This window comes from Felis catus, chromosome A2 (genome assembly GCF_018350175.1).
Source record: "Felis catus isolate Fca126 chromosome A2, F.catus_Fca126_mat1.0, whole genome shotgun sequence".
Classification (NCBI taxonomy): Eukaryota; Metazoa; Chordata; class Mammalia; order Carnivora; family Felidae; genus Felis; species Felis catus.
The window spans coordinates 34,164,833-34,191,280 of NC_058369.1; the positions used below are offsets into that span (position 1 = coordinate 34,164,833).

The following is a 26,448-nucleotide window of genomic DNA, read 5'->3' on the forward strand; positions in this document are numbered from 1 at the left end:
ACTCAACTTAGAACACCTTCCTGCTCCCGATAGGAAGAGGAAAAAAAAGTCCCTTTGCTTCTCCAGGGGTAGGAGGAGATGACTCTTCCAAGGAAAGAAAAAAATCCTTTGGCTTCACTTGCCTGACTTGAGCAAGAGCATAACTAGGACACAGGTCTTCTGACTTTGACTCCATTACACGTACTGGACTTGCAAATCTGATTGTCCTTGGTGGCCAGATGGGTACTATAAAAAGTGAAGGCCGTATTTGTCTTATAATGGCACCCGTGGCCAAGATAGTAACTGCTCACCACACATTCGGTGCGCTCTCGTGCAGTTAGGCTAGGGCCATGTGAGTATTTCTGACCACGGAAGCAAGTCTCTCTCTTCTGGGTCAGGGTTGTTAACGGCGAGCGAGCCACCTCTACTCCTCTCTTCCTTGGCGGTGCTGACTTTGATTCCATGTAAGAGGGAGAGAGTCCCTGATCTACATTCCACAGTAGGCAAGATAGAAGTCTCTACCATCAAGCTACTGAGATTTTTCAAGTTTGGTCCAGAGGGGCAGTTAATGTTAGGTGCCCAAATGCATCATGCTTGTTTTTTATTTTGTTCTGAGAGAGAGAGAGAGAGACAGAGCACGAGTGGTACAGAAGGTCCGAACCAGGCTCTGTGTTAACAGCGGCAAGCCCGACGCGGGGCTCAAATCCACAAACGGCATGATCAAGACCTGAGCCCAAGCTGGACGCTCAACGAGCCGAGCCACCCAGGCACCCCCCAAATACGTCATCTTAAACTGTGTATTTGGACGCTGATATACTTTGTTTAGCAAACGTATAGATATGTTCCCTACTGTCCCAGTGAAATATCCTGTCTCTTATTTTTCTTTTTTAATATTTTTAAAATGCTTATTTATTTTTGAGAGAAACAGAGAGAGAGGGAGGGAGGGGGAGGGGGGAAGAAGGAAAGGAAAGAGAGGCAAAGAGAAAGGGAGACACAGAATCGGAAGCAGGCTCTAGGCTCTGAGCTGTCAGCACAGAGCCTGATGCAGGACTCAAACCCGTGAACTGTGAGATCATGACCTGAGCCGAAGGTGAACACTCAACCAACTGAGCCACCAGGTGCCCCCTGTCTCCTATTTTTCTTAAAAAAAAACTATTATTTTCCACACATACATTAAAGGGTCCATATCCAAAATACATAAAAAACTCTTATAACCCAATACACCAATAAATTGCATTAAAAAACTGGGCAGAGGAACTAAATAGACGTTTTCCCAAAGAAGACATCCAGATGGCCAACCAGTACATGAAGAGATGCTCAGCATCACTCATCATCAGGGAAATGCAAATCAAAACCACAGTGAGGTATCACCTCACACTTGCTAGAATGTCTGTCATTAAGAAGACAGGAGATAACAACTGTTGGTCAGGCTAGAGAAAAGGGAACCCTTGTGCACCGTGGGTGGGAATGTAAATCGGTGCAGCCACTATGGAAAACAACATGGAGGTTCCTCAAAAAATGAAAAATAGAACTACCATGTGATCCAGCAATTCCACTTCTGGGTGTATATTTCCGAAGAAAGTGAAAACGGGATATTTAAGAGAGAACTGCACTCCCACTTTTTATTAGAGCATTATTCACTATAGTCGAGATACGAAAACAACCTGTCAACAGATGAATGGACAAAGAATATATATAAAACACATATATAGAATATTTTATAATAAATATGTATATAAAACATATAACAAGACTATATATGAAAAAACATATAAATGAAATATTATCCGGCCTCAAAAGAGAAGCAAATCCTCCTGTTTGCTGCAATATGGATACGCCATGAGGTCATTGAGCTAAGAGAGATTAGTCAGGCAGAGCAGGAGAAATTCTGCATGATTATCACTTATATGTGGGTTCCAAAATAACCCAACTTGCAAAAACAGAGAGTGGAAAGGTGGTTTGCAGGGGTTTGAGGATGGGGGAACTAGGAGATGTTGTTTAAGGGTCCAGATTTGCAGCCAGTAGATAAAAAAGTCCCGGAGCTCTAATGAGCAGCATCGTGACTACAGTCGACAATCCTCTAGGATAAACCTCAAATTGGCTAAGAGACTAGATCTTAATTATTGTCACCACAAAAAAGAAATCATAATTACTTGACATGATAGAGGGATTACCTAATGCTTTGGTGGCAATCACACTGCGATATCTAAATGTATATCACATCAGCACGCTGTAACCTTAAACCTGTGAATGTTATATGTAAATTATATCTAATTGTAATAATTTTTAAAAAAGACTAATGATAGTGGCCAATATTTATTTTGTCATCACAGCGTCCCTTTATTACCCCCAGTTTACAGATGAGGAAATCGAGGCACCGAGAAGCTAGTAACTTGCCTAAGGTCACACACCAAATACAAGTGGTAGATTTAGCAAATAAAACTACAGGGGATGTCCTTATACTAAAGATTGTTCAATGTTTATCTGAAATACGGCTTTCCTATCTTCTATCTGGCCACCCCAAGTAGGAGGGTTTACCAGAATCTGAACCCGGATGGTTGGACTCGGGAGTCCAGGAGCCTGATCATACGCTCTTCTGCTTCCCAGGCTATTTTCAGTCTTCTAAAACATGGCTGAAAGCAGTATCTCATTTTCCTCTCAGCTCTATTTGTGAGAGCAAACAAATGGAAGCGGAGTAAATAAAATGACAAGTGGCCAATATGCTGCGACCGCAAGATCAGTCATACAACAGAGAGTGGTGGGGACTAGGACAAATTGGAGACCACAGGCTTCATCTAAAGAGAAAAGTTTCTACTACGTATTGTGCAGACTGTGGCCAAGTGGGAACGCAGGCGTCCCTAAAAGAAACCATAGATCCCGGTTCGTTGGTGAGGTTCTCCAATGGTAAGATGTTGGCAACTCAATTGAAACAGTTATAATCCTGCATGTATCCACACAGATCGAACCAAACAGAACAGGTCTATAGGCTAGAATCAAGCTGTGGGTCACTGGGTGTGATCTCTGCATTCAGAGGAAGAATCCATCTAATCCACTGTTGCATGAGGTTGCTGGGAACACCCACCCTCTACCTCGTCTTCCTCCTTCGGAGGAACTAGTTTAGGGCTATAACATAAAAGCTAACATCATTATTAGCTGTATAATTAACTGAAGCCATCAGTTAGTTATCGAGCTGCTAGGACAGGGCATTGTGCTAAGCACCACAGGGCTGGAGACATGAGCAAGTTACATGGCCCATCTTCCCTCCTATCCCCAAATCCTGGTAAGACAAGTACATAGAACACCGGGGCAGATTGACGGTAAGCAGTGAAGAGAGGGACAGACTCAGTGTGAAGTGTATTCAGACAAACGAGAGGCACCTGGCTGGCTCAATTTGGGAAAATTTCATAAAGAAGAGTCCATTTTTAAAGACGGTGAACAGGTAGGGTTTAAGTGAATTGGAAGAGAGTGAAAGAAAAGGCAGCAGTGTAGATAAGGGTGTGGACTTGAGAAAGTTTTCCGTTTGGCGGAAGCAGGAAATGGTTCTCGAACTTGGGGCGAGATCAGGGTGGAAAAGAGGATTGAGGACCAGGCAAAGGAAGACTAAAATCAAAATGGCACACTCTCATGATATACTTTGACACTTTATATCAGCCTTGTTTATACTCCAAAGCCCTCACTGATATTTTCTCCATTTGTCCACAGGGGTAACATAGCTGCTCAGCACCTGGGACAACTCAGAGAGGTTAATTCACTTCCTCAAGGTAACAAAGAAACTCAGAAAGGTAAGATCGACATAGAAATCCTCTAAGTTAGGGGTTGGCAAACTTCCCGCCCAAGCACTAGATAGCAAACACTTGCAGTTTTGTGGGTCATTCTGTTTCTGTCGCAACTGCTTAACTGCCACGCCTGGGTGAAAATAGCCACAGATAATGCAAACAAATGCGTGTGACTGTGTACACAGTCAATAAAACTTTATCCATTAAAACAGGCTGGGTTTGGTCGTGGCTATAGTTTGCTGACACCTGGTCTCAATTTTTTCACAGAACGTTTCATAGGTGCTTTGAGAATGTTTGCTGACAGAAGAAAGTCATGTTCCCTGAGACGTAACATACTCACCCACAACAACCTGATTCAATACATTCGATCCTGGAACCATCCCCTCTTCCTACTGCCTTCCCCTCTAACCATATTCAGTTGCATCAAGCCCGATTGATGCTTTTTAACTATCTTTCTCCACATCCACTGTCACCACTATCATTTCCTGTCTGGAATAATTCTAGCAAACACTTAGCGTTCACACATACCCACTCTTGGTGCCATCTAATTCAGCCTCGACATGGAAGCCCCGTCTAAGAGCAGGTACAGTCCGCTTAAAATTCAATCGAATATCACCTCGTTTTGAATAAAAGCTAAGGTATTTGTGTAAAGAGTCCACTCATAATCGAGAGGCCCTTGAAAGCTCTCTCATCCCATCGGTGACATCCCCTGTACCCTTTCACACCACTCACTTTGCTCCCTTCTCAGATGAGATTAAGTTGTTTCCTGCCACAGGGCCTTTGCACAGTCTCCTCTTTGTCCCCTTTCCTCCGTGTGTCTAGTTCATAGCTCTTACAGCGTTCAGACTTGTTTCCTGGCTCTCTAAACTGCTCCTGCACACCAACCTCAGAGTCCTCGCTACATTTATAGTCAAGTAATGAGTTATTTGATTCACTCTTTAATGCCTGTCTTCTGCTTTTTCTCACCAATGTACATCTTAGTACCCAGCACAAGTGCCTTCTCTGTACCAGGTATTCTATAAGTACTTTCTAAAAAAAAGTTTATTTTGAGAGTATGTGAGCAGGGGAGGAACAGAGAGGGAGAGAGAGAGAATCCTAAGCAGGCTCTGCACTGTCAGTGCAGAACCTGATGGGGGACGCTGGGGGGGGGGGGGTGGAGGGGGGCTCCATCTCATGAACCATGAGATCATGACCTGAGCCGATCAAGAGTTGGATGCTCAACCAACTTGAGTCACCCAGGCACCCCTCTATAAGTACTTGTTGAATGACTGGATGACCTCATAGGATCTTAGGTTTGGAAAGGACCTTAGAGGTTTAATTAATTAAATTTTCTGTCCAAGGGAACATTCTCAATAATTTCAGGGGACTTATAAGGTGCTGGGCTTGTCCCTTGGCTTCAGCAATCCAAAGCAGCCCTTTTTTATTTAATTGCTGCACTCTAATAGGAACCTTTGTAAAAAATGCTAATCACAACCCCCAAATGTGTTCAGGCTTATGAACTGTGGATATCTCCCCTACGGCTGATGATTTTTCTCCCTCCATCTTTCACTTTCCGATTTTCCCATATGTATCAGGTATTACTCTTAGGATGAGTAGAAGTTCTACAAAGTCATCTTGAATTTACATCCTGCTTTTCCTTCCAAGCACAGTGATGTTGTTAAAAATTATTTAATGTTTGGGCGCCTGGGTGGCTCAGTCGGTTAAGCGTCCGACTTCGCTCAGGTCACGACCTCACGGTCCGTGAGTTCGAGCCCCGCGTCGGGCTCTGTGCCGACAGCTCAGAGCCTGGAGCCTGCTTCGGATTCTGTGTCTCCCTCTCTCTCTGGCCCTCCCCCCATTCATGCTCTGTCTCTCTCTGTCTCAAAAATAAATAAATGTTAAAAAAAATATTTAATGTTTAATTATGAAATATTTCATGCATAAACAACTGAGTGAAAACAAAACTGCGTCCACACTCAAGCCTGGTGCTTGTAAAGTATTTGGCTTTTGTTTTGCCTTATGTAACAGAGGAGCAGAAGTAAGATTCAGTTCCATTTTCCAGACGGATTAATAATCCAAGAGAGCATAAATGACACTTCATGTTGATATAGTTAGACAAAAGAAGGAAGTGGAATCACGTTCAACGCAGTTCCAACACCCAGAGACTGTATGAACTTGGGCTCTCCCAGACTCTGTGATACACGAAGAATAGCTCTAATTTTCCAGTTATAATAGTGCTAAAAAGCGGTGAAAATTCAAGTGCTCCTGAGGGCATATGGTAAATTGACCTCGAATGGACAAGGTCCATTCTCTTCTCTTAAGGCAGCATCGAATACACTGATTGTCCCTGAGAAGCCACTGTTACGTCTCACTCACGAATGCAAACCAAGAAACAGAAGCAAAGTGCATGCCTTTCTCTGGGCGTCAAGACGGCATTTCAAGTAGGCGACCTTCAGGCCAATTAGACTTTTGTGGCTCCCGTGGTGCTCAGCTGTCTATAAAAGGAAAATTTCAACCCTAAATTTTAAATGTCAGATCTTAACATTACCTTAAGTGAACTAAAGGCTGAAGAGAATACTCTGCATTGGAGATCTATTCGCTCTCTTTCTGTAATCTTTATTTCCTTGTCAAGAGGCTAGGGTCAGTTTCTGAAAGGCTAGTTAGGGTATCCTGCACCCCTGTCTGAGGTGCTGAGAAGTCAAGACAACCTCTAAGAGTGCAAGAGAAACTTGTTGATAAGCGGTGACTATAATTATTTTCAACCCTACAATTTCTCCCTGTTGGGTTGTGTTCACTCTATCTAAACACACTAGTGCCACCTATTGGAAAGCCGTATTTGTAATAAAAATAAAGTGGCAGGCTTAAAGTCTGCAATATTGTAAGAACGTCTCCCTGGATGGCAATTTCCCCTGTCAAAGGAAAACAAAGTTAAGCCAGCTCGCTGAAGGAAACCTACGTGAGCTCTAGGTATTTTGTTTCTTTTTTGGGGGGGCGGGGGGAGGCTTTTCATTTTTCAACATAACAAGGAAAATATTAAATAATAATAAAATGGGAAACCAACAAATACCATAGTTCAAGAATGTGCTTTTCTGCCTGTTGTCTCATGGGCCCTCCCCATGGAGGCTGAGTTCCTCGGGATGAAGGATAGAGGGGTCCTTCCCCTGGGCTACAGGGCTTTGTTTCTTGAGCTCTGTTATTGAAGGACCCAGGTATTTGGAAAAGAGGCAGGGATGACCCTAGGAGACCTTATCTACCTTCTTACAGAAAACCAACAGCACTCTTTCCCCCCTCCTCCCCTTCTACTGACCAAGAGCACAACTGATGTGGTTACAAATCATAAAATGTTCCTGCTTACTCTTCCCCCCCAATGCCCTCTACCACCAAAGCACTTTCTTTTTTCATTTTTTAAAACCTTTATCTATTTTTGAGAGAGAGAGAAAGAGAGAGAGGCAGGGTGAGCAGGGGAGGGGCAGAGAGAGAGGGAGACACAGAATCTGAAGCAGGCTCCAAGGCTCTGAGCTGTCAGCACAGAGCCCGACGTGGGGCTCGAACTCATTAACCCAGTTATCGTGACGTGAGCCGGAGTCAGACGTTTAACTGAGCCACCCAGGCACCCCTACCACCACAGTACTTTTAATGTGGTAGTGTGAAATCCGTGCAAATGTCCTTTAGGGGAAAAACAGTACAAAGAAGATAAGCAACAAATAGGTCAATTTTATTATGCTCTGTTGTGTGCGAGTTAGGAGAAGGAGGAGGAGGAGGAAGAGGAGGAGGAAGAGGAGGAGGAGGGGAGGGTAGGAGGAGGAAGAGGAAGAAGAAGGGGAGAATGAGCAAAGGGAGGAGGAGAAGGAGAAGAAATTAAGACATAAACCTGGCACATGGCATAAACGTTTCCTGAAGGAAATGAAAAACAAAACCACCAAAATGAAAATTGAGGCACTGAAGTTACATTTAGAGTAGAGGGGGCAGGGAAGGAGGATTTTGCTTTCCAGTTCATGTCTCTGTGCTTTCAAATTTTTCTGATGATATACCTAATTATTTTTGTCAATTAAAGGAAAAGAATGCCAAGGCAAAGCGAATCTGTGCTGGGGGAAATCCAGATGGAGCTTCCCTTGGAAGCGGGCAGTGCCTGGAAGCAGCCAAGGGGACTTCTGGGAGGCTGGTAAAGTTTGCCTTGATCCGGGAGCTGGTAACAGGAATAAAGGTGTATTCAAGCTGCATGCTTCTGAGGTGGGCACTTGCCTGCATGTGTGCTCAGTGGGAATCAGACTATAAAAAGGATGCCAAGAAGATTTGTTAGGTAGTAAGATTGGAGACCATTCGTTTTCTTTCTATCTCCCCGTATTAAAATAAACTAGCAATGTGTTATAAAAGTCGGTGAAAATAAAATCAATGTTGATACCCCCCCCCCCCCCCAAATGTATGTTTCACATACATCTGTTCACACATTGTTGTGGTCTACGGAGTTAGAAAAAGTCAGTACCGTCCCTGCTGAAAGTTTCTTTCTCACAAGCAGGAGCTCTCCTGGGAAAGTCTGGGAGCGAGCCTTGTTAGTTTAGTGTGGTCTTAGAAGTCCTGGCAGGGAGACAGGACAGGGCCCTCTGCCCACATGCCCGGGCTTTCAGTAACCAGTGTAAAAGCTTCTGCATTCCTTAATGGGAGGCTGTTCGCCGGCCAGCGGGCCTGATATCCACACTCCAAATCAGGCAAAGTCCTCTCTCTCTCCCTGGCAAGGGAGACTCAATCGCTCCCTGTCTGCAGGAACCCACCGGTTCAGATTACCTGTTTACCGGCGAACATTTGATGGGCGGCCAGATATCCTGGCAGATAAGTTTTCAAATGATTATGCCTGCCATGCCCTTTATTTAGAAAAGCCACAGTACACCCCTGCAGCTGGCGAACAAGTACACTGTATTTCCCATCAGCTTCTGATAAGGGTGAGGCATACTGAAGACCCAGGTAGGGTTACAAGGGAACCGTGCGCTTGATAAATGTCCTACTGTCAACCCCCCACCTTTCTCCCCCCGCATTCATAGTTATTTATCAACTGTGCTTGACGTACGCATCAGAACTTTAATCTCATTCCACTCAGACGGCAGATGAAGTTTGCGTGAGATCAGTAGGGGTCTTTTCTGTCACCCCCCAAAAAAGCAGCATGAGGGGTCAAATGCTTTGCTTTTGTAATTTCCCACTATTATTTTCTTTTAAAAACCAACCGAGTGGGGTGTCCGGGTGGCTCAGTCGGTTAAGCATCCGATTTTGGCTCAGATCATCATCTCACGGTTCAAGGGTTCAAGCCCCGCGTCTGGCTCTATGCTGACAGCTCAGAGCCTGGAGCCTGTTTCAGATTCTCTCTCTCTCTCTCTCTCTCTCTCTCTCTCTCTCTCTCTCTGCCCTCCTCTGCTCACTCTCTGTCTCTGTCTCTCTCAAAAATAAACAAACATTAGGGGCGCCTGGGTGGCGCAGTCGGTTAAGCGTCCGACTTCAGCCAGGTCACGATCTCGCGGTCCGTGAGTTCGAGCCCCGCGTCCGGCTCTGGGCTGATGGCTCAGAGCCTGGAGCCTGTTTCCGATTCTGTGTCTCCCTCTCTCTCTGCCCCTCCCCCGTTCATGCTCTGTCTCTCTCTGTCCCAAAAATAAATAAACGTTGAAAAAAAAATTTTTTTTAAATAAACAAACATTAAAAAAAAAAAACCCAACTGATTAAATTCTAACATGTTCTTATTGCTGGCAACTTTTCCATTTTTTTTTCCATTTTTTTTCCCATTTTTTCCACTTTTCCATTTCAAAGTGGATTTATACATTTTACATATCTTAAAACCTGGGGCAGAATAAGAAAAAAAAATCTTGAATTTTCAAAGAATAAGGATCTATTTCCTGGCACGACTTTCTAGTCTTCATTGAAAAAATTACGTGGAAAATGGACTTTCTTTCACCAACAGGATGAACAGCAGCAGCGAGGACAATGGTAACTTTAGAAGCCGTCACTTGTCAGATACTTACCATGTGCCGCGTGCCGAAGTTCTGTTGTGGTACACACCGGAGCATTTAATTTCCACCTCACATCATCCTTACCCATGAGAGAGGGCCTGAGTCCCGAGACATGTGAGAACCTGCCCACATCACCCAGGTGGTAGGGACGCGGCACAGGTGGGATGTGACCTCCGATCTTTTCTACTCCGAATGCCTGCTTGCTGTCTTCATGGGTTACACTGATGCGTTGTTATTGCCCTTGCCACTTGGAATATTTGCAGCTAGACCATCTGGGGCTAACTGTTGGCTTATTACGTGAATACAGAGGGACTGGCGCCTTCCTGACCAACTCTAGAAGGGTGACGGTTTGGGAGACAGAATCTCGTAAGAGGTTCAAGGAACCCTGTTGTGATGGTTCTAACATGCTAGGTTCTCATGGGCGGAAAGAGAATAGGTTCTAATAAAAATAAGTCTGTTGGTCTTTATGGTGATGGCGGTGGGGTGATTCTAGAGAACACAGACCCACTGGCTAAGATTGGAAGCGTTGGCTCGAGCCATGTCAGCGATGCCCGGCGAAACCATAGGGCGTTAGGGAGGTGTTGCTGGCAGTGGGGGTTTGCTTTATTTGTTTCTTAAATCTGCAATCGAAAAGCACACAATCCAGGCCAAACTATCTCCTCCAGGGGACGAAATGGTACATAGGCCGGTGCTGGATATCTAACGTGAACAGAAGTGTATTAATCTGGAAATGGCGTGTTTTTAGGGTTGTGGTCATTTTTGATAGAAGCTGGCTATTTCACAAGCCAGCCAACGAAAAGGAGAAATGGGAAAGCAAATACTCCTTCCACTTAATCAATTCTTGGGGAATAGGACCCGTGTGTGCACGTATTTTACAGTATTCTCGTCTTCGCTTGGCTTGGCATCCGACCCGGTGGCAGTACGGACGTTAAGGTCAAGCAGAAATTTGGCTTCAGAAGCTGCTACAGGAATCCTGCTGCCCACAGAAAGATGAGTTTTGCACACAGGATTCCCCAAAGCAAGGAGTCAGACGAGGCGGACTTTGCAAAGTTTGCATAACAAAGAGCAATTCTGTTAACTAAAATGATTAATTCCCGTCAGCACACATCAAACAGAACGGTCACAAAACATTATTGTCCGGGTTCACTTTGCATCGTAAGGGTTTTTCACAAATTCCATTTCCAATAACTCTTTTGACAAAGAGATTTTTTTTTTTTTTCATTTCCAGAGGAATCCATGAATGGGGACTGAGTAGGCTGCCGTTTTAAGTGTGAGATATGTCACACTGATGTTGTGGCAGGAAAAAGACAACAGCCCTTGTGAGGAGTGGAGGCTGTCTAGGGAACAGGGCTTCATGAAAAATGCCCCCAGCCGTACAAAGCCCAGATTGTTCTTCTCCTCGGAGACAATGGGCTATTTAAAAGGCTCACAGCCCCAGAATTCTAACTTACTTCTTCCAGGCATCTTTGAGTTTTGTGTCTCACAGATGACAGTAAAAGTGAGCAGAAAAAGCCTGTTTTCTAAACTGTCTGGTGATCAAGCAGGCGGTCTTATTTAGAAGACGCTATGTGCCTGCGAGTATGGTTATTCTTGAAAGGCCTAACAATTTAATGAGCTCATTTTCTGCTTCCTAGAAAGTAGCGATCAGGGCGAAGAAAAGCACTTGACTCTCAGATGGAAAGGTCTGGATTCGAACACAGCTTCTGCCAGTTACCTGGGTGACCTTAAGCATAAGGGCTAAGCTTTCCGGACTGTAAAGGTTAATATCTGTCCCTGAGCCTACTTCTCAGAGTCGCTGTGAAAAACAAAAGCAATTATCAATGCAAAGGTAGTTCCCTATGAATAGTTTCAGGCACAGAAATGATCATTGTCACTAATATTCCAGTAGGGGCAATTGTGTCCCTCAGAAGGTGATTTGGGGGAGGGCTTCAACAGGTCTGTCAGGGCCTTTTTCCTTGGATGAATCCCCTTGCTAGGGATTAATTTAACTCAGCTTCCTGGTTATTCGGTTAAATTACTTGCTCTAAAGTAAATGCATTAATAGCAATCATAGTGAATCTTAGGGTTGGGGGGGTGCCCATAATCTGCAACCAGACCCTTAAATAATCTTCATTCTCCAAAGCTAGTACAACACACACTGATCTTCTTTCTTTTTTTCCTTCCGCTCGGGCCAACTTCGTGAAAACGAATCCTTAGGCGTAACTTTGTGCACACAAATGAACGGCGGTGGCCTTAGCAGCAGGGACCTAAAACACCTGAGTTCCAAAATTAAATTTCTAAAGCTGGAAGGAAAGTGTCACGCTAACATTTCAAAGCTGCAGCTTTCTTGAGATGCCAGAATACGTATGGCCGGCCATAGATGGCCGGCAGAACAAAGAGCCCATTAGTTTGGGAGCCTCTTCCGTGTGAGCTGCGCGAATTCCCATTCACAGGGCTTTGTTAGGGGGAAAAGGGCAGACGCTGAAGGGGAGGCGAGGCTAACCATTAGCCTTCCAGATCTTCACGACTCGTATTCTTTTCTCCTTCTCTCTCTCTTTGGCCAGTCATCTTCAAGAATCGAGCGGCAATGCCACCCCAGACCCTCAACTTATTTCTGGCAGAAACGTACGACCCTCACTCACGTGGACCATCCATGGGAAAAAAGGGTTTTCTATTTAGGATTTCTAGGCTGAACTACGGAAGATGCTTGGGAAAGGTTTACACAGTTGTCCGGTGTCCTCGCTGCAGCAGAAATGATCTTAGGGAGTCACCCTGCTCAGCGTTAGGAAGGGAGATTACCCCTAAGGCGTGAAAGGCACCCCCCCTTCTAAGATGGTTTGTATGCATTCCCGGCAGTCTCCCTTATGAAGTCGTGCCAGCACACTCCAGCGTTCAGAAAGGGGGTATACGCAAACATTTTGTGCGAGAAGTTCCCAGACCCCTATGGGTGACTTGGGGGCTGAGAGGTTGGTTGGGGCCCTAAACAGTAATAGACATGTGGGCCCACATCGGCCCAGCCTGGGTAATGGCTGAGCACGTAAATGATCAGCTTTATGACGTGTTCCTTTACCATCCAGACGAGGATCCATCCACTTGATGCCTCCTACAGGGGCTTGACTCACCAGGTCGATGCTCCCCTTTGTGGTGATTTGTGGTGTTGGGCTCTCAGAAAGGAAACGGGGAATGGGAGCCAAAGGCTGAGAACATAACCACCTGGAGATGAGCACTGGTGCCTCCCAAACTGAACATCGGGATGGCGACATTCTAGTTAGATGCTGGCTCCAAATAGTACATGTAAAAAGCAGCCAGTGTGAGAGGTGTCTAAAACAATGCAACTTTTGGGGCGTCTGGGTGGCTCAGTCTTGGTGTCTGACTTCGGCTCAGGTCATGATCTTGCAGTTCGTGAGTCTGAGCCCCGCATCAGGCTCTCTGCTGACAGCTCGGGGCCCGGAGCCTGCTTTGGATGCCGTGTCTCCCTCTCTCTCCGCCCCTCGCCCACTCGTGCTCTGTCTCTCAAAAACTGAATAAACATGAAAAAAAAAATTATGAAAGAAAAAACTCCACTTTAGGGGCGGCTTGGTGGCTCAGTCAGCTAAGCGTCTGACTCCCGATTTTGGCTCAGGTCACGATCTCCCGGTTCGTGAGTTCAAGCCCCACGTCGGGCTCTGCACTGAAGGGCTGAAGGTGTGGAGCCTGCTTTTGATTCTTTCTCTCCCTTTCTCTCTGCTCCTCTCCCACTCATGCACACACACACTCTCTCTCTAAAACAAAACAAAACAAAACATACAAACAAAAAAACAACCCTCAACTGTGAGTTTTTGAGATAACTCTTACCACTGGCTGTTTTTAAATTCTCTTGCTTTGAAATTCTTACTGGAATCTTCCCCACCTCACAAATATCTCGTACTGGTTACGTCCCTTGTCTGGGGTGAGTGGAAATGCAGTGATGTCCAGCCTGGTCGATTACAGTGCGATATCTTGCACCCGGTACCATGCCAGCCAAACAGCTTGACACATGTTTTCATGAACACAAACTATAACCTCCCCCAACGTAACTTTCTTTGTCTTGTCTTTTCTTTTCAGTCTTACGTCCCAATGCATTTTAAATGGTTCTTGTTATACCTACGCAGAGGACGCTAATCTCATGTTTACTTAATCAAAGAAACAGCTTCCTTTGCAAGTGGAATCAATCATCAAATGTGCCATTTATGGATCCATTCCGCCAAGTACTCATTCTGTTTGACCTTAAGCTGTGTCTGCCAATACTCATAACAGTTGTTCTAAGCGGCACCAGGACCTTAACTGGAGGAAAGATAAAGCATGTGTTTGCTGTATGACCTTGATCACAACGTGTTTTGATGGGATGATACGAATTTACCTTGACTGACATTTGACCACGGCCACAGATGCTGTTTCGAATCAGAAGAAAATAATTTACGTGAGAGAAAACATCCCATGAGTTTAAGTCAACACTATGGGAACCAGACTATTCCTACGGTTTTGTTTGTTTGCTTGTTTGTTTTTGGAAATCAAATAATACCAAGTCCCATGTAACAACCATGTAATATCAGGGCTAGTCCAGGCATCCATACATTCATTCTAATGAAGCCAAAATCATCACTGAGCACCTACTGTGCCTAGGAGAAATCTAAGAACCTTGGTAAACACGGCTTCTTATTCTACCTACCACAATTTTAACAAGTTCCAATCAATATTTGCTTTCCATTCATTACACACTGCAAGTTCTTTCAGCATGCCATCCAATCACACCTTTTGTGTTTGCCCTTCTCCGGGTTTTACGAAATGTTTCAGACACAGACTATCAAAGAGTGAGGACTATACAAATGTCTCCCTCTGATAGCAGGACGCAGTGGCGACTTCAGCGGCTCCGAGTCCCGGGAAACTTTCCACTGCCCTCCCTAGTGCCCTCCCCCGACTGCAGGAACTTGGGAGAGCTCCATGGGCTGAGCCCAAGGTGACTGTCTTTGCCCTTCCGGCACGAGTCCTTGGATGGCCCTTGCGCCAGCATTATAGGTACAAGAGCTTTATGGCCACCTGCTGTCCTCTGTCCTACAGCCCACTCCCTCTGCACTACGGATGGGGAATGTGAAGACCAGAAAGAAGTGACTTCTGTTGCGAATAGAGCTACGTGCCAGCAGTGGAGCCCCCATCCCAGGCCTCCTATTTCCATCCTGTTCTTTCCATTGATCTAGATCATCCTATAACCTCTGAGCTTGTGCAGACGAGCTGTTCCACGGGCAATACTCCCCTGTCCCCATGCTACCCTCGGGCTCTCTGCTCGGACAAGCAACTGTTTTATCCTGAATATCTTAGTTAAAACATCACTTCCTCTAGGAGGCCCCTTTTGATCCTCCGAGACTGTCAGGTGTCCTTCTGTGTCTTCTCCCACCGTTCTGTACGGAAGCCACCTCCAGCATCTCTCACCCTATAGTGTCCTCATTTAAGATCTCTGGCACACTGCTGGCTCAGTGAGGACAAGGACATGCCCCAGTGGTGAGCAGCCCGGGGCCCGGACTCCCTAACTGTACTGTGAGTGGATAAATGGACAAACCAGCAAGTGTCCTCTCTTAACAAAGTGAGGGCAGAAGGAAAAGAGCTAGGGATAGAGAGGGACCCAATTTGGACAGGTGGGGAACTGGCAGAAAAGGGGATGGGTCGGGGAGATCTGGACCCCAGCTGAGCCTTTCTCTCTGGGGTGCTCTTTGAACCTCAGGAGGTCTACTCTTCAAATTCTAAGGATTTGGAATTTCTAGACGGGCTTGCAACAGAGCCTTGAGGGACTGAGGAAGGAAATGCCTAAGAGGACCCCACGTGCCATTTCTCCCTGGGTCTGCTGGAGAAGTCCTCTCAGCAGACACCTGTCAAGGGAATTCGCAAAGGCTCCCCTGGGATCAGGTGGGAGTGGGGGGCTTGTCTCGGCAGGTGTGGCTGGCTGAGCCTATTTATTTAAAATTTTTTTTTTCAACTTTTATTTATTTTTGGGAGAGAGAGAGAGCATGAACGGGGGAGGGGCAGAGAGAGAGGGAGACACAGAATGGGAAGCAGGCTCCAGGCTCTGAGCCATCAGCCCAGAGCCCGACGCGGGGCTCGAACTCACGGACCGCGAGATCGTGACCTGGCTGAAGTCGGACGCTCAACCGACTGCGCCACCCAGGCGCCCCTGAGCCTATTTATTTTAAAAAAAATACCTGTGGATGGCTGCCAAAGGTAGGTTCTTATTTCAATTCATGACCATGGTGTAGCTCACACGGGAAAGGGAAGAGAAAGATACTCTGGTGCTAACATAACCCAGGTGCCTATGGGCTTCTAAGGATAGGCAGCTTAGTCTGAACATCAACCTGGACATTTAGGGTTCCCCTTGGGGCCGCCTAGCCAGCAAGGTAGTCTCAAGCAGCATTTCCAGTAGAAATCTGGCTTTAAGGTAGAGAGTGGGTATTTTTTGCTGTTCTTGGATCTAGAGATCAGTGAGGCTGGGCTTGGATACCTCCAGAGGAATAAAGCATTTTCCCCTGTGGTAGAATTTTTAGCAGTGGCCAATCCTTACTCCATGATGGCTCTCCCAAAGCCGAGAGCACTCGAAAGGCTAGGCCTATGACAGAAGCTGCTGAAATAGGACCATTACTCAACACTATTGTTTCAGAAAAAAACACCATCATTCCTCCCCAGGTGACTTCCCACATATCACTTAGGACATCAGTTTCTCATCTGGAAAGAGACGGACTTGAATGAAATCACCTTCAAAGTCTGTCTTCTAAAATTCTTTGATTTTATCATCAGAGTCCCTGCCTCCTGTCTCAGAATATTTTCTCTAAAATGTTAGTTTTCTGACCTGTGCAGACATGCCCAAGGTGTCCCAGAGGAGAGACTTCTGAAAGCCCATACTGAATGGCCACAGGGGTTTTGTCATCTTGGAATCAACTTCCTATTTTACGGTACACATGACTCAGCCTCTGGCCCTCACCTGTGCACACAACCCCCCGGCTTTCCCCATAGCCCTCCCCCAAAAAGTTGCTTGAAACTACCTTGCTGGCCAGCTGGTCCCAAGAGGTACCCTAAAAGTCTGGGTTTCTGTTAACACTAAGCTCCCCTCTCCCCTCCCCTCTACGGTGTCTGAGTAGCTCTAAGCACTAGTCTTTGCTCTGCTGAGCAGGGGGCTCTTGTCCTCCCTGCAGGCCCTGGGAAGAGTCTGGCTTGCTCCTCAGGGAACCAGCTTCTCACCGTGTTTTGCACAGAATCCCTGCCAAGGGTTGCCATGTACCTCCAAGCACCAAAGTTGTACAAGAGCCCTGGGTAAGAAGAGAAGAATGATTTTTCCCCTCATTTGTGATGCTCTGTTAACCTAAGGGAGGCCTCCAGGCAGGGATTCTCAACTACTAATCTGACCCCAAATTTAGGGAAATCACACTTTTAGTATTTACTCACAGCCCCGTTCTCTAACACTTGCACATGCAGTCAGAAGGCTGCTCCAGGGATGTCACTGGAGGAATGGTCAACACACTTGACCCAGAATCTTTCCGTCTCTCTGATGACTGGGTTTATTATTTACTTTGTTATGCCACTTTCCTTTTTGAGATGAGTCCTCTTGGAGGAAGCTAAAAAGCCCATTCAAAGAAAATGTGGGAGCTCCCTCCCACATTTGCCAGATAGGCCCACCATACTTGGACCCCAACAGCGGACATGGGCATGACCCACACTTGAGAGAGGGAGTCCGGATGCATAAAGACTTTGGAACTCCTCGCAGCTTCCTGGTCATTTCTACTCTGTCCTGTTCTTCTGATAAATCCCCTATTCTGCATAGTGATTCTCCTTTTATTCATTTGGCCACAGGCCGCTGTCGGGTGCCCACAGAACACATTCCATGGGTCTTCCGAGAAGATCTTGACATTGCTCCTGTCCTAGAGCAACAGGATTGAGCGTGCGAAATACAGCCCCAAGCTTCGGGAGGCTGGCCAGTCCTAGAAGGAGAACATAAGGAGAGAAACTGACACGATCTGGATGTGTCAGCCACAGAGATGCGCTCAACAGTCTGTAAGTGTGACCATTATGGAACATTCTGCCTAGTTCGCTCTTCCAAGAAGTATCTGTCAAGTACCCACTGTGTGCCAGTACGGACTGACTGCATTATTGTTCTAGGCACCAGGATGGTGGTGAACGAGAAGGGCCAACAAGACCTGGAAAGCCAGTGGGGTGTAGGTGGGGCCAAGTTCTTGCTGCTGGACTTCAGAGCAGTGCAATCATTTAAGAAGGAACACTATTTTACCCTGACATGTTGAAAGACTACCCGTGTGCAGTATTTTACAAGAAACCGTGAACATGGGGCCTTGGAAGCTCTGGCTGTAGGTAGCCACATGGAACAGGAAGCACATCAGACAGAAATCTCTGATTTATGAGACAGATGAGATAACATCTTTTAGGAGAGGAGATGGGGACCCTTAAGGAAAGAGAAGTATCAGTCTGGAATCAGGTTCTGCTTACGCGAGGCTGTGCTGTTGAACAGAAAGGTAGGGGCTCGTCACTTCCTTCTGGCAGCGGAGGTTGGGTGTCCTTAAGTGTCCTGCCACTGATGACCAAGAGCCCGGCTTGGAAACATGAAGGTGAAGGGGAGATTTATCTAACCGGCAGGTGCATTAAATGAATTTAACCCCAGAGCCCAGACTCCAAAGATACATTCAGGATTGCTTACTGAAACCTCCGGGTGTACCTGCTCAGAAGAACTGCCCAAGAAGTGACAGAAGTGACGCAGAGTAAGAGGCGGGGGAGGCCTTGGGGACATAGAAGCCTGAAATATGCTTTGCTGATCAAAGTCAACCAAGTTTCTTTCCCACAGGACTCCTCAGAGTCTTTAATGTGAACGTGCACTTTTTGAAGCAACGGGGGTTGGAAGACAGGAGAGGGAGTCTGGAGCGATTTGCAAACATATTTGGAAAAATGGAACCCTTCCCTAGAGGCACATCACATGGGGCCAGTGTTCTTGGAAAACGCTTCAGAAAACACTGGCTGAGGACTCCGCTGTCATCAGGCTTGAGCCATCATTTAGAGCAAAATTAAGGGCGCTATTTGCCTTTTTCTCCTTTCACCGGGACTTGCATTTTATTTTGAAGAAACTTTCTTTCGCATTTAATCTTTTTGAAACTGCCAGGCTTCCCGTCAGAGAGTGTAGCTTAAGTGAAGCACGACAAGATAAATAAAATAAATAATAAAGAAATAAAACAAATAAAAATAAAAGAAATAAAATGAGCCACTGCCACCTTCCCCTTAGTCTCTTGTATTTCAAAAGCCCATGTTCCTCTAGGGCAGCATAGGGGCTACATAAAACCTTAATTTTGTTTTTCTTATCACCTTTTAAAAAATATTTTCCATTTTTACTGAGGGGAATTTTTTAACGTTAGCTAGATAAAAAGATCTCTATGTCTGTCTGTATTTATAGCTATGCACTCCTCTATATGTTTGTCTACCCATCATGTTTCTACAGTCCATAGGTAAAATTAGCAAAACAAAAAGAACCAAAAGATACTTAAAAATTTTGGTTTGTTTAGGGGCGCCTGGGTGGCGCAGTCGGTTAAGCGTCCGACTTCAGCCAGGTCATGATCTCACGGTCCGTGAGTTCGAGCCCCGCGTCAGGCTCTGGGCTGATGGCTCAGAGCCTGGAGCCTGTTTCCGATTCTGTGTCTCCCTCTCTCTCTGCCCCTCCCCCGTTCATGCTCTGTCTGTCTCTGTCCCAAAAATAAATAAAAATGTTGAAAAAAAAATTAAAAAAAATTTTTTGGTTTATTTATTTTTTTATTGAGGGAGAGAGAGAGACAGACAGACAGACAGAGACAGCACAAGTGTGAGCACAAGCAGGGGAGGGGTAGAGAGAGGGAGAGAGAGAATTCCAAGCAGGCCCCAAGCTGTCAGCACACAGCCTGATGGGGGCCCAATCACATTAAACTAACCATGAGATCAAGACCTGAGCCGCAATCAAAAGTCGGATGCTTAACTGAACCACCCAGGCGCCCCCCAAAAGATACTTTGAAAAGGAGGAAACATACAGACAAATCAATCTACTTAAAATATAAAGACCGTTTTATGATATTTATTTATTAATTTTTCAATATATGAAATTTATTGTCAAATTGGTTTCCATACAACACCCAGTGCTCATTCCAAAAGGTGCTCTCCTCAATACCCATCACCCACCCTCCCCTCCCTCCCACCCCCCATCGACCCTCAGTTTGTTCTCAGTTTTTAAGAGTCTCTTATGCTTTGGCTCTCTCCCACTCTAACCTCTTTTTTTTTTTCCTTTTCCTCCCCCATGGGTTTCTGTTAAGTTTCTCAAGATCCACATAAGAGTGAAACCATATGGTATCTGTCTTTCTCTGTATGGCTTATTTCACTTGGCATCACACTCTCCAGTTCCATCCACGTTGCTACAAAGGGCCATATTTCATTCTTTCTCATGGCCACGTAGTACTCCGTTGTGTATATAAACCACAATTTCTTTATCCATTCATCAGTTGATGGACATTTAGGCTCTTTCCATAATTTGGCTATTGTGGTTTTATGGTATTTAAACCATGATTATTAATCTATTATTAAAGATTTGGTAAGATGGCATCCATTTTAAAACCACCTGGAGGGCTGATTAAAGATGTCATTTTTTGGGACTCCTCACCAGAGATTGATCTAGTGGGTCTGGGGTAGGGCCTGGGAACCTGCATCTTTAACAAGCCCTTGCAGAAAGTTCAGATGTATGGGCATTACTTTGAGAGAAATAGGTGGGAAGGTAAGAAACATTGTGGGTTACTAAGCCTTTAGTTATGATGAACACGACTACGTGTGAATTGAAACTGGTCAATACAATTTTGAAAAAAAAATTCAAGAATACACTTTATTATAAAATGTTTGTCGGCAGCTCGAGCTTTGTGACAGGCATCAAAGAATAAGCAGATGTGGTGGGATAAATAGTCTGACTGGGGCCTTTGGGTGGCTCAGTCAGTCGGTTAAGTGACGGACTTCAGCTCAGATCATGATCTCATGGTTCACGGGTTCAAGCCCCACGTTGGGCTCTGTGCTGACAGCTCAGAGCCTGGAACCTGCTTCTGATTCTGTGTCTCCCTCTCTCTCTCTCTCTCTCTCTGCCCCTTCCCCACTCGCAGTCTGTGTCTTTCTCAAAAATAAATAAACATTAAAAAAAATTGAAAAATACAGTCTGACCATGTGTTTCTCTGTTATTCTTCCGTTGGTGACAAATGGTGTGTTTCTTGTGTCCCAAGTTTATCTACTTGGGAGCAAAAGAGATCGGTCAATATCTGCAGTTTCTGGAACATCTGGCATCTGCTTCGTGTGCTGAGTTTTGTGATGCATAACGTTACAAAGCATTTTCCTCCACAAACATAGTTAAAAGGGCATATTAGGTTGGCCCTTGAGACAGGTTGGGTAGGTTTTCATCTTAGCGTTTGATGAAACACAGAAAAGCACAAGGGATGCAGTCTTTAAAATATCATCCTAATAAACGTTGCTGGGATCAGCCCTGACTCTGCCAGCAGCCCTGAGAACGTTAACGAGTCACTGTTACCAGCCTTGCCCATGCAAGGGAAAGGAAAGAGCAGTGCCTTCTCTGCCAGATTAAGAATGGTCACTTCTGCCTCGTGAAGGCATCGACATCATCAACCAAAAAAGGAGACTGTCATTCTCTATCTCTGAGAAAGAACTCGGAGATTGCTCAACAACCAGAGTGCATTCTAGTTTCCATCAGTTTCAAAAAAAGGCTGTAAAAGCAGCTTCATTCGCCCCAGGTACACGTCTTTGCTTTTCTGTCCACCTGGTAATAACGTGAGAAGAGAGATGGTGGGAGGAGCAGAGAAAAGCTTAGCCTATAGAAGGTGGGAAGGACCGGGAACGCCAGCGCTCCCCACACGAACGCACGCACGCACATGCTGATTAGGGACTTCGTTTCACGTGTCATCCGCACAGCCTGGCAAAATATTTTGAAAGCATGATTAACTAAGAGAAGATTTATGTTTTCCCAGCATTACCCTTTTCCTTCTCCAATACCATAATTTTTGTGGCAATTGTTCAAAAAGCCAATTTACTTTGGAAATTACAATTTTTTTTTCCTGTTTGCCTTAGGGAACCCTTATCTCAGTTTATTTTGATCAACCCTTCAGCCAGCCAGTCTCAAGACGTGGAAACAACTGCTTTGCAGATACTGTGATAGAAAAGTGAAGTCCAAACAAGCAGAAAAAAAGTGAAGAGTCTGAAGACACATTTAAATTTCCATGAGCTGACCGGCTACCTTGTTTGAGCTCTTGAACCGCTGTTTATATATTCTTTTAATTGGAACTTTATTGTGAAAGAATTGGAGATTCACATTTGGCTGCAAGGAATAGAAAATACCAATCCTGAGTACGCTTCATCCAATTTCCTCCAATGTTAACATTTTACAAAAATCGAGTATAATATTACAACCAGAATGCTGACATAGATACAATCCACCAATTGTATTCAAATTTCTCTGGTTTCATTGACTTGGATTCATTTGTGTCTCTGCGTATGAATTTAGTTCTATACAATTTTATCACCTGTGTGGGTTCCTATCTCCACCACCATGAAGACGCTGAACACACAAATCCGTGGAGCTGGCTTTTTATAACTACACTCAGTTTCCTCCCGTGGTTACTAATCGCCCCTGGCCACCACTAATATGTTCTCAGTTCTTAAAGCTTTGTCACTGATGGAAGCATCAGTGTCTCATCTTTGAAGATTGATTTTTTTTTTTTTCAGTTAGCATAACTCCCTGGAGATTCATCCAAGCTGTTGCTGTATTAACAGTTGGTTCCGTTTTACTGCTGAGCAGTATGGATGGACTATAGGTTGTTGTACCATCCACCTGCTGAATGACACTGGGTGGTTTCCAACTTGGGACTATTATAAATGAAGCTACCACGAACATTCACGTACAGGTTTTCTTTTGCGTGGAGATCAACATCTCAGTCTGGGCTGCTATTACAAAGTATCGTATACTGTGTGACTTGTAAACAAGAGAAGCTTATCTCAGTTTTGGAGACTGGAAGTCAGAGATCCGGGTGTCAGCATGCTGTCAGGGTTATACTGAGGGCTCTCTTCTGGATTGCAGAATGCCAACTTCTCCCTGTCCTTACAAGCTGGGGAGCAGAGAGGGGCAAGCACTAATCTCATTCCTGATAGCTCTGATCCTAATTACCTTCCAAAGCCTCTGCCTCTTAATACCTTCACATTAGGAAGGACAGCTTCAATACGTGACTTCTGCGTTCAATCCACAATACTATATTTTCATTTCTCTGGGATTAGTGCCTAACAGTTCAATGTCTGGACCACGTGATAAATGCATGTTTAGTTATATAGGAAACTGCCAAACTGTTTATGAGAGTGAGCAGTGTGTTTCCACTAGCCATGTGTGAACGATCCAGGCCTTCCTCAGGCATCATGGTATGTGGCATTATTGCAATTTTTTATATTAGCCACTTCTTTTCTTTAAATAAAAAAAAAAACAGAAGTTTCACCATCCTATTTAGGGTCCTTGGTAATCACTGATGTGTTTACTATCTCTATCGTTCTGCCTTTTCCAGAATTTCATACAAGTGGAATTATACAGCACATAGCTTTTCCACATTTCCAGGCTTCTTTCGTTTAACAATATGCATTTAAGACGGATTCATATCTTCTCGTGGCTTGGTAGCTCATTTCTTAATGTTGCTGAAGAATATTCCATTCTATGGATGTGGTACAAATTGTTTATCCATTTACCTATTGAAAGACCTGTTGGTTGCTTCCAACTTTTGGCAATTATCAATCAAGCTGGGTAAAAATTCATGTCCAGGTGTTTAAGTGGACAAAGTTTCCAAATCAGTGGGCTGTATACCTAGGAACATGACTATTTGATTGTACGGTAAGGTAACGTTTAGTTTTGTAAACAAATTGCCAAAATGTCTTCCAAAATGGCTGTGCCATTCTGCATTCTCTCCAGCAATGAATAAGAGTTCTTGCTGTTCCACATCGCTGACAGCAGTTATTGTCAGTTTTTGGTTGGATGTGCCGTGGTATTTCATTGCTTGCATTTGCAATTTCCTAATGGCACATGATGCCGAGCATCTTTTCATGCACTTACTTGCCACATGGATATCTTCCTTGGTGAGGTGTCTGTTCAGATCTTTTGCCCTTTTCTTAACCAACTTGTTTGTTTTCTTATTGTGGAGCTTTAAGAGTTGTTCGTATATTTTGCATATAAGTCCTTTCTCACATATATGTTTTGCAAATGTTTTCTCCCAGCGGCTGGGGTGGGGGGTGGGGGGTGGGGGCGGTGGGCGCTTGTCTTTTGTAGATGAAATTTTAAATTTGACTTAGCAACTTTTCTTTCAAATATCCTTGCTTTTCAATGCTTTTGTTACTACTATTGTATTTTCAAAGTCATCAGCAAACCCAAGTTCATGAAGATTTTCTACTTTGTTCCAGCAAGAAGTTTTACAGTTTCACATTTTATACTTAAGTTCAGGATTCATTTAAAGTGCTTGTATAAGACAGGGGCGTCTGGGTGGCGCAGTCAGTTAGGCGTCCGACTTCAGCCAGGTCACGATCTCGCGGTCCGGGAGTTCGAGCCCCGCGTCGGGCTCTGGGCTGATAGCTCAGAGCCTGGAGCCTGCTTCCCATTCTGTGTCTCCCTCTCTCTCTGCCCCTCCCCCGTTCATGCTCTGTCTCTCTCTGTCCCAAAAATAAATAAAAAATAAAAAAAAAAAGAGAAGAAAATGTATCACAAGAACAATACAAGTTCAAATGGGTTGGGGGTGGCTGGAGAGAGAGAAGGATCTGGTAGTGAGCAAACAACTGAGAAAAGGGCTCGTTATCAGGAAGCTGAGCAATCCAAGGGCTTGGATTCAGCAATGCCATTACTTGGAAAGGAAAACCGACTCTAATGAATCAGGAAAAGAAGCCATTTCCTCCCGAGGCACTGAAACTGCTTTGGGTCTGGGGATGGGGGTTTGCAGAGAGTTATTTAACCTATTTAATTCGAGACTGCAATTTCCAGTCTCTTAATTTTGGCTCAAGATTGTCAAAGGATATTTTATTAGATTAAGGGCTGAAAAATATCAAGTCTGTTATATAATCCTTACCATACTCTATGGAAACGGAAGCACATGCACCCTTACATGTTGCATAACTGGATGGTTTTAATACTTTTGAGCCGCATTAATAATAGAAGGAATATAAAATATATTAAGGCTGTTCTAATATAATTTCCACCCTATTTAAAAGGCTATTTAGAAGAGACCGTGCCAGTCTATCTCCCATTCACGCACTATGTATCTTTCCATTCTTTCTCAATGTGAATACTGCCCTCTAGTGTTTGTCTTTTAAGAATTTATAGACAAAGTCCGGTCTGAGTCAACCGTCTGGTTGCTAAGGAGAGATTCGTAGACAAAGTGCTTCAGAGAAGAGGTCCACAAATACCTGCCACACACCTACTACGTGCTGATCCTGGATGATGAAGATCTGTCTTATTCTGGAAGTACTTCAAATACTGCCAGTTACTTCAGAGAACCTCTATTAAAGAGACATATTCTTGAAGAGCGAGAGAATATTACGGGACTCAGAGTGCAAGACAAGGGCTGATCTACCACTGACTCAAAATCAAGAAGGCAAGGATCCTGCTCACGTACTTAAAACAGCTACTTCCTGAAATGTTTATTCTGGCAAGCCGTTCTGGTCAGGGATCGGTTCCCGACAAAAAGAGTTTCAAAGATAGGATTTCTACAAAATGCCAGATATTTGGGTGCGCGGATGGCAGTTTTTCATGAGAGTGATCTAATGAGGTTTTTTAAATGTCTTATTAGAGAAAATTGCAGGGGCGCCTGGGTGGCACAGTCGGTTAAGCGTCCGACTTCAGCTCAGGTCACGATCTCGCGGTCCGGGAGTTCGAGCCCCGCGTCGGGCTCTGGGCTGATGGCTCAGAGCCTGGAGCCTGTTTCCGATTCTGTGTCTCCCTCTCTCTCTGCCCCTCCCCCGTTCATGCTCTGTCTCTCTCTGTCTCAAAAATGAATAAACGTTAAAAAAAAAATTTTTTTTTAATTAAAAAAAAAAGGAAAAAAAAGAAAATTGCAAACATTCACAGAAGTAGAGTGAATGGCACACTAAGCTTCCACCTGCCCACCTCAGCCATTAAGGATAGTCTACCAAATTTCATCTGCAATTACCCCTCCCACTCCAAACCTCCTCCTTTCAAAGGATATTCTAATCCATGTAATTAATTGCCTTATTTTGAACATCAAAATCCATTTCTCAGTGCTTAAAGACCTTCTGTAAAATGCTATCCGATGTCCTGAACTCTACTTGCCTGAGGGAAGACAAATGAAGTTACAACAGATGGAGGGCAGTAAAAGTAAGGTGCTATAAAGGTGATACCAAAGTTAGTCTCTGGCTAACTATTAACTGGTTATTACTCAGGCAAGAAAATGTCATCAAACATAATACAGAAATAAAGAAAAAGAAGCATATTGCAAGACGGAGACAGGGAAGAAGACAAAAAGGGGGAAGTGAAGGAGTCTTAAAGAATGAATAGAAAATGTCTTTCTTGCAGCCACCTCCTCCAAGAAGCCTTCCCTACATGGTCAGACTGAACTACCCTTTTCCCAGCTTGCTTTTTATTATTCCATTCTGCTTCATTTTTAAATAAAATGCTGCAAAAATCCGCTTTCCCCAGAAAACATTTA

General features: G+C 44.6%; 2 long non-coding RNA genes across 2 annotated transcripts in view; both read right to left on the reverse strand.

The window, feature by feature from the left end:
• The window catches only part of LOC109496568, a 395,231-nt gene that overhangs the window by 248,832 nt on the left and 119,951 nt on the right, over nt 1-26,448 (reverse strand). The gene's annotated exons all lie outside the window — the stretch shown is intronic.
• LOC123383741 lies at nt 7,429-12,383 on the reverse strand. Its single transcript, XR_006593883.1, has 2 exons — nt 9,737-12,383; nt 7,429-8,003 (listed from the first exon to the last, which is right to left on the reverse strand). It is a non-coding gene; the product is annotated as an uncharacterized LOC123383741 (long non-coding RNA).